The sequence below is a fragment of the Equus caballus genome, chromosome 19 (genome assembly GCF_041296265.1).
Source record: "Equus caballus isolate H_3958 breed thoroughbred chromosome 19, TB-T2T, whole genome shotgun sequence".
NCBI lineage: Eukaryota > Metazoa > Chordata > Mammalia > Perissodactyla > Equidae > Equus > Equus caballus.
The window spans coordinates 39,361,455-39,375,827 of record NC_091702.1 but is presented as its reverse complement, the minus strand read 5'-3'; positions in this window follow the sequence as shown (position 1 = coordinate 39,375,827).

Sequence of the window (14,373 nt, the reverse complement as noted above, 5' to 3'; positions counted from 1 at the left end):
ATATTCTCCAATATATCCTATTGCTTGCCATTTTTATTTGTCAAGGGCAAGGAGAAATGCCTATGCTTCTCTTTACCTGCCCCCAACTGCCAGTACCTAGCCCTTGGAGTCTGTCTGCTGCCCCAAGTGCCAAGTGTTTCTAGCAGGGAGTGACCATAACTTTCTAGGCTCAAGATGGAGCTGCTCCTGCCTGGGGTGCCACATCAGCAAACCAAAATTTAGAGAATTTTCATGTCCCTGTAAATGCTCTGGTTGACCAGAAATGCCGTAGATCCAGCCAGCCAATCCGGAAACGGTAAGTCAGCTCTGGCCTTCTCACGCCAACAAGGCTGACTCTGCAGCCCCAGCCAATCAGATATTTTTATTTTTCTCTTGCTTGTCCTTCATTCTTTAATCTATTAAAGCTTCTTGCTTTTACTCCATTTTGCAGTTCTCTGAAAGGAGATGGTCCGCTTCATGAAATATTAAATAACATTTGTTTGTATCACCTAAATTGTCTTCTTTAATCATTTCTTTAACGGTTAGACCAGGCTGTCTTAGTAGGGCCAGTCATACTGTGTACTTGCCTTGACATCGATAGTCACGCTAACCAGTGTGATGATATAAGTGGTTTTCGAGTAGTTGCCATGGAGAAACAATTGGTGGAGGAGGGACAGGAGGGAAGAAGAGAGGTCAGCTCACCACTGGGCAACCTCCAATCATGGGTGCCCATTGGGCAGGATAATGTTGCTGGGCATTCCCTTCCTTTTTTTCCTTAAGAGGTTCAAACCATATGCATGTTTTTATATTATTATTGTAATTTAGCAGCAGCCAAGCAAATCATTTTCTTCCCTTTCTCCTTGTCTTTCTGAGAGTAGCACGGTTCTTTTCTAAATTCAAGGGTCAGATTAACAGGCCTGGAGAAATTCACTAACCTCCTTCTACACTTTCAGTCTGCTACCACCTACTGAAAGAGTCCAAAGGAGCTTTCTACACGTGGGTGGGAATGTAGGTCAGAGGTCAGAATGGCCTTCCCTTTACTCTCACTTGGAAGTTTATGAAGGAAACTTACAGCTATTGAGTCATGATTCAGTGGGGGGCCGTCAGTAGTGGCAGACCAAACAGCCTGGTGCCATAGTTTGCCACTAGTTTCCAGCCTCTGGTTCCAGGTGCCAGGAAGTGGTGGGGGTGGTGGAGAGGGCTGACTCACAGGAGCCCAGCCAAGGGGGAGTGAGAGAGGCTGACAGTCACTTCTCTGCTGGGAAGAGCCAGGCTGCAGCTGGGCCCATCAAACAGCTCATGGACACCCGCAATGTCACAAGAGGAGTAAAGGAAGGATTGGCTAAGGCCAGGTTTTCCAGAAACTTAAATGCAATTTTCAAGGTGGCAGAAACTGGGGCCTCTGAAAGCATAACATGGCACGTCAAGGATTCTGATTACTTAATTTTATTATTGGCTTTTGAAAAAGGAACCAGCAAGCGTGCAAGCTGAAAATTAAAATAATAATAGCCAGAGATGATGAAATAGTAGCTCTCAGTCATGTCCAACACACTGCAGAGTGATGCGAACAATGCATTGCCAAACTGCAGAACTTTAGTCATTAAAAAATAAGGCGACGTTTCCTTTTCTTAAACTTCCCAGATCAAAAAACACTGTCTTACGTCTCACCACAGCCCTGTGAGGTTGGCAGGGCAGGGATTATTAACCTTTTTGTGCAGATTAAGGATCTGGGATTGAGAGAAACTGTACAACTGCAATTGTTCTCTGAGCACCAGTCCATTCATTGGTCTTTCTACCTTCCCACCCAGGCCTGCAGATCGTCTTCCCAATAATGTTGGATATAAAAGGTAAGAATTATTTTTCAGCTGTGGCGTTTTCTAAAGAACTGTCAGCAAGAGATGGGCTGAAGTTGCGAGGTTTCGATGGGGCTCAGGTCACTATTTTCCCTGTCTTCTATGCTGATGCAATGTCTCAGCGTTGGCTTGAGTTCCCTCATTTTCCACTTGAATTTCTCATTTCCATTGAATTTCGATATGATCTAAACTTTACATTCCTTCTCTGGAAAATGAAAGGTTTAGGCAATTTTTCTTTTCCTTATCTCGCTTGCCTTTCTCCATGTTCCTGCAGAGGCACTCCAGCACCCTCCTTTGTAGGAAACACTGGGGAAGGGACATGACCCAACATGTTTTAGACCCCATTTTACTGCAACTAGTGCAGCCCTATATTTATCTATTTAACATGCGTGTCTTCTGGGTAAGTTTATTTGGGATACTCCCATTCCTAACATAAAAGGTTTAGAAACGACTGGACCGGATGCTTTCTACATTCCTTCTGGCTTTGCTGTCCTGTGATGACATGGCTCCTGTCAATATTCTAGATTTCGGTTGTAGTAAGCTAACTCTCTCAGGATACAAGGGTCCTGCTCAGTACTCTGAAAAAATACGATACATTAGAGAACAAAACATCCTAACTCTCGAACAGGGAGGTGTGCCAGCATGTGGCAGCTGAAGGGCACTCAATTTCATTTCCCATTTTCCTCCCTTAATCCTTCTCATTGGCCAAGTCTGTACTTGATGAAGTGAGAATGACTTGTCATATTTACATGTGCAGCAGTGGACGTGTGCTCTCTGCCGTCTAAGACTCGTCTATAAAGTGGGATTAATAATACCTGTGTATATTATCATTGCAAATAGTAAGCCAAATAAAATAGTAAATGTATAGGACAATTTCTAGCACATATTGCCCTCAAAGATTGTTCCCTCACTTCTCACTCATTCCTCTGACTTAATGCATCCTAAGATCTTTACTAGCACGTTACTTACTCTAGTTATTTTTTTTGTTTTTGAGATAACACCTTATTTCTATTAGCAAGGAATATCCATTTCTGAAGATGTAATCAGGTGTTACAAACTCATATAGCTACATGAGCAAGCAGTGTAAATTACCAAAATGTCCCTAATGCAAGGTAATATGGAGTGGTTTAGACGGTGACTAACTACTTACGTGGCTGAATTTTGCCCTTGGATCCAGTGAGTTTAGACAGGTTGGATATCTGCATTCTCATTAGAAATTACCCATTTTTAAATGTTGGTTCATTGTCTTTAAACCAAAACGCCTCTATGGGGTGACTTTTGGCAAGCCTATTAAGTGTTTCTTATACTGATTTGGGACTTGGGGAGGTAGATGGGAAGATTTTAAATTTATTTTATTTCAGTTTCTAATTTGCACCTCTATACAATTGTACTTGAAGTCCTTGGGTGACTGAATCAATCTGACTCAAGCACTGACCCTGAACTTTTCTTCTCATCTACTTTTGTCCTCTATTCTTTAAGTGATAGCTAATTTAAATGATGTTTCAAGGCCTGGAGTCAAGGGTCAAGTAGATTGGAATAGAAAGGAGTCATAGTATTGACTTCAAATGGGCAGTTTTCCAATAACTTATCTAGCGCAAGAGTAAAGTGAGTTGCCCGAAGTCACCCACTTCGAGAGAGAGTTGGAAGACTTGCTGGTTGTGCGTATATTAAGTTTGGGGTCTTGGTATTCCAGAACTAAGACAGAGGTCAGGATTATTTCCCTTCTTCCCTCCAAGTCTCCAGGTGCTGTCCAGCAACGTACGCCAGCCATCTGGATGACCTGCTCCAGAGCAGAAGTCTTCAAAACTTCAAGTGCATAAGAATCACTTAAAAGGCATATTTTGGGTCTTTTAAATTTATTTCTTCTGGTTACAAAATTAGCAATTATAAATCTGCTCTTGAGAGAAGCAGAAAATATAAAGGAACAGAGAAACACTTTGTCCGTATGCAGTCACCCAGACGTTGCCATTATTTTGTCACCTTCTCTTTCAACAATGTCCATAATCCTGCCAAAACAAACATAAATGGGCTTATGTAAACGTATTTTGTATATATGAAATTTCTAGAAAATTTAAGTAAATTACTATTTATTCTGCTCATTAATTTTTGACTCTTTTGTATGATTATTCTCACTTTCTCTTGATTCTTTTACCCCTTAAGAGCAGTATTATTAAGTCTGACTAACGTTAGAATCAACAAGGGAGCTTTAGAAAAAATACTGATGCCCAGGCTTAAAATCTAGGTCAGACACAACATGATCTGGGAAAAGAATGGGGCATTAAAAAAATCTTCTTCTTCTGAAATAATTTTAGTCTTACCGAAGAGTTACAAAAATAGCACAGGGAGTTCCCATTACCCTTCACCCGCCTTGGCCTAATGGTAACATCTTACATAATCATAGTACAGCTACCAAAACTAAGAAATCAGCATTGGCTCAATACTACTTAAATTACAGACTTTATTTGAACTTTACCAGTTTTTTCACTAATGTGCCTTTTTCTGTTCCAAAATCGAATCCAGAATCCCATGTAACATTTTGTAGTTATGTCTTACGTTAGACTTCCTCAGTCTGTGACCCTTCCTCAGTCTTTCTTGACCTCAATGTGTTTGAAGAGTTCTGGTCAGGTATTTTGGAGAATGTTCCTCAGTTTGGAGTTATCTGACATTTTCTCAAGATTAGAATGAGTGGGCAAAATGCCACAGAGGCAATGTGTCCTCCTTAATGTATCAATATATTTTATTACTGGTTATATTAACACTGATAACTTGGTTAAGGTGGTGTCTGCCAGATTTGTGTGCTGTAAATTGCTATTTCTTCTCTTATAGTTAATAAATATTTAGGACGAGGTACATTGAGACTATGCAAATGCCATTTTCCTCCTTAAACTTTAACCTAGTAATTTTAGTATTCCATGGATCTTGCCTGTAACATTTGTCACTGTGATATTCTAATGGTGATTTTCTATTTCTCTCTTTTATTCTATATTTATTAACAAGGATTCTTCTGTAAGGAAGAGATTCAATACTCTTTCTCCGTCTTGTATTTATTTAATCATTTGTGTATACCAGCATGGAATCATGAATATTTATTTCATTCTTTGTGTTATAATCCAATACAATAGCTCTTTAATGTGTCCCTCAAATTGTTTCAGATTTGACCATTGTCAAGATTTTCAACCTGGCTCTGGCGTACTTTTTCTATTTTTTTGGTGAGGTCACTCTGAGCTAAAATCTGTTGCCAACCTTCCTCTTTTTTTGCTTGGGGAAGATTAGCCCCAAGCTAACGTCTGTGCCAATCTTCCTCTATTTTGTATGTGGGATGCCTCCACAGCATGGCTGATGAGTGGAGTAGGTCCATGTGCGGGATCCAAACCCCTGAACCTGGGCAGCCAAAGTGGAGTACACGAACTTTAACCACTCTGCCAGGGGACAGCCCCCAGGGTACTTTTTCAACATGCCTCCATCATTTACTTATTTATTTGTTTATTTACTACTTATGTATTTATTTATTTATTCTGGCATCACAAGATGCTTCAAGCTCACCTTGTGTATTTAATGCCCCAGCACTGGGATCAGGCAGTCCTGCAAGCAACTCTGGTTCCTTTTATTGGAGAATGATATTGAGAAACCAAGATATGTGTGCTAGGTGTTATTGCCAATGGATGTCACTGATTCTAGGCTCCTTCAGAGGACAGAGCTAATACATATGTATAAATAATCTTAACCCATATTTACACATAGGTATATTTATTTCTGTATGTATCAATATACATATATGTTTAAAGAACCAAAAGGCAAGGCATGAGTTCATACAGATAGTTTCAATTTCAGCCAGCACCACAGGATTAATTCTAGTGTTTTCTCTTTATTCCTCTCCTCTTATCCCGTTTTTATTTTAGCTTCTTTCTCCAAGAGTGAGAAAACTAGCTCTCATTTTCTGTTGTATATTTGCTTACCTGTTCAACCTCAGAATAAATAAAAAGCAGTTTCAGAATTGACAGTCAGTCCCCTTGTTGAAAATGAATTTACCAACTAGAGTACAACATTTGTGCATAGTTCCTTTTCTTCAGACCTTTCCCCACATTTTAAAAATTTTTTTGTCTTCTTAGAGTTCTTTATATATTCTGGATAAAGTTTTTTTTATCAGGTATGTGCTTTGTAAAAATTTCCTCTAGTCTGTGGCTATCTTTTTCATTCCCTTAATAGTATCTTTTGCAGTGCAATTGTTTTTAATTTTGATAGTCCCATTTATTATGATTATCATTTATGGATTATGTTTTGACATTGTATCTAAAAAGAAAAACATTGCCAAACGAAATTCATGCAGATTTTTCTCCTGTGTTTTATTCTAGAAGTTAGAAGTTTTATACTCTTGCATTTTGCTTTCATATTTATGATGCATTTTTAGTTCATTTTTATAAACAGTGTGAAGTGTGCATCAAGATCGATTTTGTTTTTTGCACGTGGACATCTTTTAGTTCTATCAGCTTTTACTTCATTTATCTTGAACTCTGTTGTTAGATACTTTCACATTTGGTATTATTACATCTCCTTAGAGAATTGACCCCTTCTTACCAAGTGACGTCCCTGTTCAACCTTGATGATATTCTTTTTTCAGAAGTCTAAGTTGCATCTTATTAATATAGCTATGCTGGCTTCCTTTTGTTTAGTGTTCACGTGGGAGACCTTTCTCCATCCCTTTACTTTTAGCGTATGTCATTATATTAGAGTGATTTTCTTGTATACAGTAAATAGTTTGGTGTTGCTTTTTTATTCAATCTGATAATCACTGTCTTTTAACTGGAGGGTTTAGATGATTCCTACTTAATGTGATTATTAGTATGATTGAATTAATACCTATTCTCTTGTTAGGTATTTTCTATTTGTTTCATCTGTTTTTTATTTCTTTTTACACTTTCTCTTGGGTTAGTTGAGCATATTTTTTTCTATTTTATCTCCTCTATTGATTATTTATTTCTGCCTCTTTTTAATAAAATTTTATTAGTGGTTGTCTAAAGGTTTACCATATATGTTTAACTAATCAGAGTTTCTCTTCAAATATTACACTACTTCACATATTTTTAAAGTATAGATTCTCATTGACTCTCTCCCATGCTTTGTGCTATTATTTTTATGCCTTTTAAATATGCTATAAACACAAATTAGATTGCTACAATTTTTGCTTTTTGTTTTGTTTTTTAAAGATCTCACTTTTCCTTCTTCTCCCAAAAGCCCCCCAGTACATAGTTGTGTATCCCCAGTTGTGGGTCCTTCCATTGGTTGGCGTGTGGGACGTTGACAGTGGTGCCATGTCCGTGCCCAGGATCTGAACTGGTGAAACCCCAGGCTGCCAAAGCAAAGCGTGAAAACCCAACCACTCGGCCATGGAGCCAGCCCCCAACTTTGGCTTTTGACACAGTTATATTTTAATATAATTAAAAAGAAAAAACAAAATTTTATATTACCTTCATTTATTGAATTTTTAGTCCTCTTTATCTCTTTGTGTACACCCAAGTTTCTGTTTGGTATGTTATTTTTTATGCCTGGATAAATTCCTTTTTCTTATCTTTTACATTATGTCTACTAGCCATAAATGCCCAGAGTGTTTGTTTTTGTAAAGAAAATATTTCTTCTTCATTCTCGTAAAATAATTTTGGTTGGTATGGAATTCTAGTTTGACAAATTTTTTTCTTTAGCACTTCAAAGATATCATCCCATTGTTTTCTGCATGATTTCTAAAAAAAGATGTCCGCTGTTATTCTAATCTTGCTGCTGTTTGTGTAGTGTCTCTTTTCTCTGGCTACCTTCCAAATATTTGTTTTCAGCCATTCAAACACAATATCCTAGGGGTGAGTGCGTGTGTGTATTTGGTGTTCCCATTCTCTGTTGTGTCTCACAGAAGACCCATCTCTAGCAACTTACTAGTTACTTGATATGTGCAAGCCTCGGGGGATGAGGGAGTGGAGGGCTCTCTCTGTCATGATTAAGGCTTATCCTTAGCCAGGCAGTGTCCTTGGGACGTAGATGTGTGGCCTTCTCAGTGTTCCTGCCCCTTTCTCTGCACAGTTCTGAACCCAGCATGCATTAAATCCTCATTACAGGCATCCATGTTAACTATAATAGTTGTGAGTAATTTCTTCTTGGCAGAAATTCCCCTTATATTTAGTAGTGATGGGACATAGAGCTCTGCAATTATATCTGTAAAGTGCCAGACACGTAGTAGGAATTCAGCAAATAATGGGACTTTTCCTCTTGTCTCCACTAAAGGTGTTGGGAGCTTAGGGGATATTTTCAGATGGGAATGGATATGTGGGCAAGTAACAGGTTTTCTTCTATGCTAATACTGTTTTCTGCGTAGGCAGACGTTGGAGTCTCTTTGCTTTGTAATTCAATAATCACTTATTTACAGACTCAGCAATTGGCAAGGTCACTCTGACCTTCCTTGAAACAGTCTTGTTGGAAAGCCTACTGAGGTCTAGCTGTTTGGCTAATGTGGTTTCTGGGGTTTGCGGGAATACTGCCACATTTGTAAGATTATTCATGTTTCCTTTGCATTCAGGTACACAGCGTAATTCACATGCATATTTCATAAACATTTCATAATCATTTACTCTAAAGAATGAGACAAGGTTTGCTTTTTCGAATAAATAGTTTTTTTTTTAGTAAAAATGGGCTGTTAAAGGCAGATTTTCTTTTTTTAAATTAACATTTTAAATAATGGCATCTTCAATGTCCATTTCTACAGAATTCTGTCAAGGTAGAGAACATTTATAAGTAGTTTTAGTGTATATTTGAGGATTTTCCTCTCTGTTTGCCTGTTGATCAAGTTGATTCCCTCAGTATGATGAACCGTGAAGATTAATAGAAATCAATGTAATTACCTAATTAGAAAACAAAGGCTTCCCATATGGTCAATTAATTCTTATCCGACTTTTTCAGAATAATTTTGTTCCATATATTATTTAAATAGTGGATATTTTCAATCAAGACCTAGATTAAAAGTTGAAGAGCATTAAAAAAAATCAGAGAGGTGGAAAGAAGATGAATCATAGACATTCTATATTAATTTTTAAGGATACGTTGTATGAGAAATTGTTTTTTTGAAATGTTATGCCTACTTCAAAATACTGAAGCACCATGTGCAGCTGTGTGAGCCCTGTGATTCGAGGACTCAGACAATGGGTATGCCTCCATCACCGACAGCTTGCTCCTTTACGCTTTGGCGTGGCTGCTTCAAGGTCTTTCTAGAGCAAGATTCACTTCTTCACGTCAGATTTTTACTTATCTTCTCTGTCCTTCTTTTACTTTGTTCTCAGGAGATTGTGTCTCCCATCTTTCAAAAAGATAAGCTGTTTTTGTGTGCTTTGATTTTGCAAAGCATTCTTGAGTACATCAATCATTAACTGGTCTTCTCCTCTATAGTCATTTTCTTCATCTCTATTGATTGCCGTCACACAGAACTACTGATGTTCACACATCTTCCCTATTACTCCTACAGTGTCCCACACACTCTTCCTTGCCACATCTCCTGCATTAATATATTGCCTTTTGTGTATTTTCCCTGTCTATATCAAATTAATCTGACATCTACTTTCTCACTATCATTCACTTTTTTAAGCATAAATTTTGTAAGTTAAGGAGCTACTCAGTTCAAAGAGTCATTGATTCTGCCAGACTTGTTAAGACGAATAGTGATCTCCAGGTCCTTCTTCTCCACTTCCTGTTTTCCAGAGATGATCCTTTTCAATTACCTCCTTTTATAAGTGCTTTCATTCTCTGAAGATCTTAATGTCTCTACTTCCGTAGCTGTATCACTACTTCTTGATATATTTTTTTCAGATTTGGGCAACTATCTACTGACTCTCCACTATGAAAGATGAGAATTTAGCTTTCTCCACATTCCACATCTCCAAAGATATATGCAAACTTCCATCTCCTTGTTCTCCTAGTAGAGATTTATTATAATTTTGGTTAGATCAGTATTTAGTCTTGGAAATTTTTCTTGAATGATTTCACTGATTTTTTGCTCCACTTTTTCCATCATTTTGGACTACATCTTGAGATATCTTCAAGCTTATCTTATAAAGATTCTATTGAATGTTTTTTTCTCTCATATTTAAATTTCTGTGTACATATGTGTGAAGAAGATTGGCCCTGAGCTAACATCTGTTGCCAATCTTCCTCTTTTTGCTTGAGGAAAATTGTCACTGAGCTAACATCTGTGCCAATCTTCCTCTATTTTATGTGGGACACCACCACAGTGTGGCTTGATGAGTGGTGCTAGGTCTGTGCCTGGGATCCAAACCTATGGACCCCAGGCTGCCAAAGCACAGCACATGAACTTAAGCACTACCCACAGGCCAGCCCCTTTCATATTTAATTTTTATAAGATATCCTTTTGTTTTCTGAATAGTTCTTGATGAACACATCTTTGAAAATATCAATAATACTTTCTAAAATTTTATTTTTTTTTTAAGATTGGCCCTGAGCTAACATCTGCTGCTAATCCCCAGAGTCCCCCAGTACATGTTTGTATATTCTAGTTGTAGGTCCTTCTGGCTTTGTGTGTGGGACACTACCTCAGCATGGCTTGATGAGCGGTGATCTGAACCAGTGAAACTCTGGGCCACTGAAGAGGAGGGTGTGAACTTAACCACTCAGTGATGGGGCCAGCCCCTAAAATTCTTATTTTCTGTGCATGGTCTCAGCTTTGTCCAAGTTGTTTTGATTGATCTATTGTTTTGAACTCCCATTCTGTGTTAGAGGCTTTCTTAGATATCTCGCTATCCTGATTATCTCTTCATATTCCAGAGTGTTGTGAACTAAAAGACTGATGAGCAACTCTGAGCATGTCGATGGGTCTTTATTGACTGGTGGTTTCACTGTAACATGATTGGGCTAAGTCGTTTATTAGGGAACCTCTGATGTCCAAATATTTAGGCTTTTTTTGGGGGGGGGGGGAATCAGACTCCATGAGAGTTCCCTTCTCATCTGTAGTCTAGGGAGTAAAAGCCTAGTTGCGGGTATATGAAGAGTGGGGGAAGCAGGCTGAGAGACCAGCATTTTATATGCATCAATTTCTTTGATACCTTTGTTTGCATAAACTACACTAGCCTTCATCTGTCCTTAGAGTGCCTCCGTCCAGACACCCTCAGTGGTCAGCTTGGTTAAGCAGGGAATTGCATTTACCAGAATCTCTTTCCCTACATTGTCCCAGGTTAGATTTGACCAAAAGAGAAACTTTAGTAAGATTTTAAAAGGAAGAAGAGAAGCATCACTGAATACATTCCGAAGATCTTTCCTGGTCAATAGGTCAGGTAGTCATTGAGGAGCTGGCAGGTTCCCACTTGCTCTCACTCTCCGGAGCTCCACATTTCGGTTTTATTCTTGAGTATTCACCATGCTGACCACAGGGGCCTCAGACCCACTTCCAGAGGCTTTGTTGAAGATCATAGCTATCTTCGAGCAATAGCTTCCAGTAGACTCTTCCATGAGCCTCCTTTCTGCTGTCCCACTCCACTATTGGATATGCTTAGCTTCTCAGATTGACTGAGTATTGATTTCTATCATTCTCCATCTCTGACCACAGTCATGCAATGTCTAGCTCCTAAAACACATACCTAATCACATAACACTCATAGTCACTCTGCCCCTGTCCAAAACTTGACTGATAGACTTTCAGCTTTACCCTTTCAGTGTATAGACCTGCAGACTTCTACTCAGAGATGTGCTAAAATAGAGGAGATAGCTGCAAGCTGTTTTAGAAACAGTGGATTGCTGGATGGAACTCATGTGACTTGAGAATGGATTAGCACCACCACCCTTAAACACATACATTGCACTTGATTTCACCACCCCTCCCAGAGTTATCCAGCGCTTTTGATTCCTCATGGTGATTCCTGATTCTTTCCACTGCAGTCCTAGGATTTGGCTTTCTCATTGCTGCTAAGTCAATTGTCTCCATTCCATCTGCTTTCTAGCACCTGCAGTTTTGCTGTTGACATCTCTGCTTTTATTCTCCCCATCTTTGTGGGCTTATGTCCTAAACATTCCTTGATATTTCAGTGGGATTTTGGTTTTAGTGGCGTTTCAGGAGACAGCAAATCAAGTATGTGTCTTCTTTATTGAAATACCCCACCATCTTTATTGAAATGCCCTCATTCACTTTCTAAACTTTGTGATCTGGTTGCTGGCTCTCAACTCTACAATTTTTCCTTCCTTATGAATAACCCAGTTCTCAAATCAAGTCTTCTTTTCCAGTCCTTTCTGCCCTTATTCTTTTCAGCAATATTTGACACTATAGACCCTCCTGCTCATGTATTTTCTCTTCTCCTTCCCTCCTTCTCTTCCTCTCTCCTTCCCTTCCTTCTCTACCATCTTTGCTGTGACCTGTATTTATGAAGCATTAATTTTATGCCATCTTTTCAGTTAGGCATTACCCTTTCCCTTCAGAGGATGCAGGAAACTGAAACCAAAAGGCTGGTGAATGGAAAAATACTTTAAATTATATTGTGCTTTCATTGATAACATGTGAAGAATTCCTCCCACTCAGTGAGGAAATGACAGGTTGTAAATTACCTCATGCTACCAAGGGTTTAAAGGAGACAGCAAATCAGTCTGCATGAATGCTTCCTTCGAAGGGAGCTTGGCTGTCCATTATTTCAGGTTTCTAATTCTCTGCAGAGCATCTGGTTAATAGCATGTGGGCTTTGGTTCTGCTAGGCTAAACTCTGAGCAGGAAAATCCAGTGAGGGCATAGAGAAAGGTCCTTTTCCAATACTCTGGAGACAAGTGATCAGTCCGAGGGAGGAAATGACCTTCTGTTTTTGTCAGAAATCCTGAACTGAAGGACAGAAAGAACAAGAGTCACCGAGTAAGTAACCACCACCCATTGTCCCTGTATGGAACTCATAAAGAGAGAGGAAATGTTTTCTCTCAAATAAAAATCCTGGTATGAATTTTTAAACTTCATGTTCCCTTTTTATAGGGGAAATAAAGAGTATTTCTTTTTGGCTCACTTTAATTAAAAATAAAACAACTTAGCTATGGAAACAAAGGACATTTCTCAAAGGGGATTAGAGCAAATGAGAGAAGAATTGTTGTTCCATTAAAAGAAAAAGACTTTTTATATGAGAAAATTCAAATAGCAGCAGCAGCCATTTTAATGACAAATTTCAGTGTAGCAAGTGATTCAAAGTCCTCTATGTGGTAATAGAAAGATGGCTAATCAAGCTCGTCCTCATGAATTTTTATGCCACTCTGATCCTCTCTGCCCTGATTTGGATAATCTCTTCTTAAAATGCTTGACCTTTTCAGAAACAAACAAACACATAGGTGAAATAATGTCTTTTATAGTTTGGAAAAAAACTGCTTGTCAAGAGAAGATAGGACAATTCTCCATTTCTCTCCTGAATATTCCAAAACTAGAGCTGGATACAGTCAATCCTCATTATTCATGGATTGCGTATTTTCAAATTTTCCTATTCACTTAAATTGATTTGTCATCCCAAATCAATACTCATGGCCCCTACATGGTCATTCTCAGCCATGTGCAGAGCAGCAAAAAGTTTGAGTCACCCAGCGTACATGTTCCCAACTGGGGTTGAACAAGGTGATGCTGCCTTCTTGTTTTGCTCTCATACAGTAAACAAGTGTCTTTTCTATGGTCTATTTAGTGCCATGTCTTTCAAATTTTGAGCTTTTTGTTGTCAATTTCACTGTTTAAAATAGTCCCCCATGTGGTGCTGAAGTGCTGTCTAGCTCCTAAGCACAAGAAGGCTGTGATGTGCCTTATGGAGAACATAAGTGTGTTAGAGAAGCTTCATTCAGGTATGAGTTACAGTGCTGTGGGCCGTGAGTTCAACACGACTGAATCAACTATATATTAAATAAGGTGTTTTCAAATATGAACACATATAGAACAAGGTTACGTATTGATTAGTTGACAAAGATGTGACTAGGGGCTGGTAGGAACCCATCTCTATATTTCCCCTAGGAACAATGGTTCAGTATTTGCTAATTCAGTATTCCCTGCAACTTTATAGAAATAACTGCTGTGAATAACGAGAATTGTATGTACATAAAGAGAGAGAGAGAGAGGTCAGGAAACTAATTTGAAGCCCATCATGCCTGTACTATAACAAATAGTTTTTCCTGTAGTGTATGCGTTTACATTTTTTTCTAAAATTTCTGAGTTCCCTCTATAGGAGAATTCAGCATTTATTTCCTACCTCCTTAACCAGCTGCCAATAAATGAAAACATCTTTACCTAAAACTGAAAGGTTTTCCCTGTTCTTTATTGTTTTATTCTCTAATTGAGAGTATTGTTCTTTTTTTTTTTTGTAAGGTATGCTTTTTGGTGAGGAAGATTGGCCCTGAGCTCACATCTGTTGCCAATCTTTCTTTTTTCTTTCCCCTTCCCAAAGCCCCGGTACCTAGTTGTATATCCTAGTTGTAAGTCCTTCTAGTTCTTCCGTGTGGGATGCCACCACAGCATGGCTTGATGACTGGTGTGTACGTCCATGCCCAGGATCTGAACCCT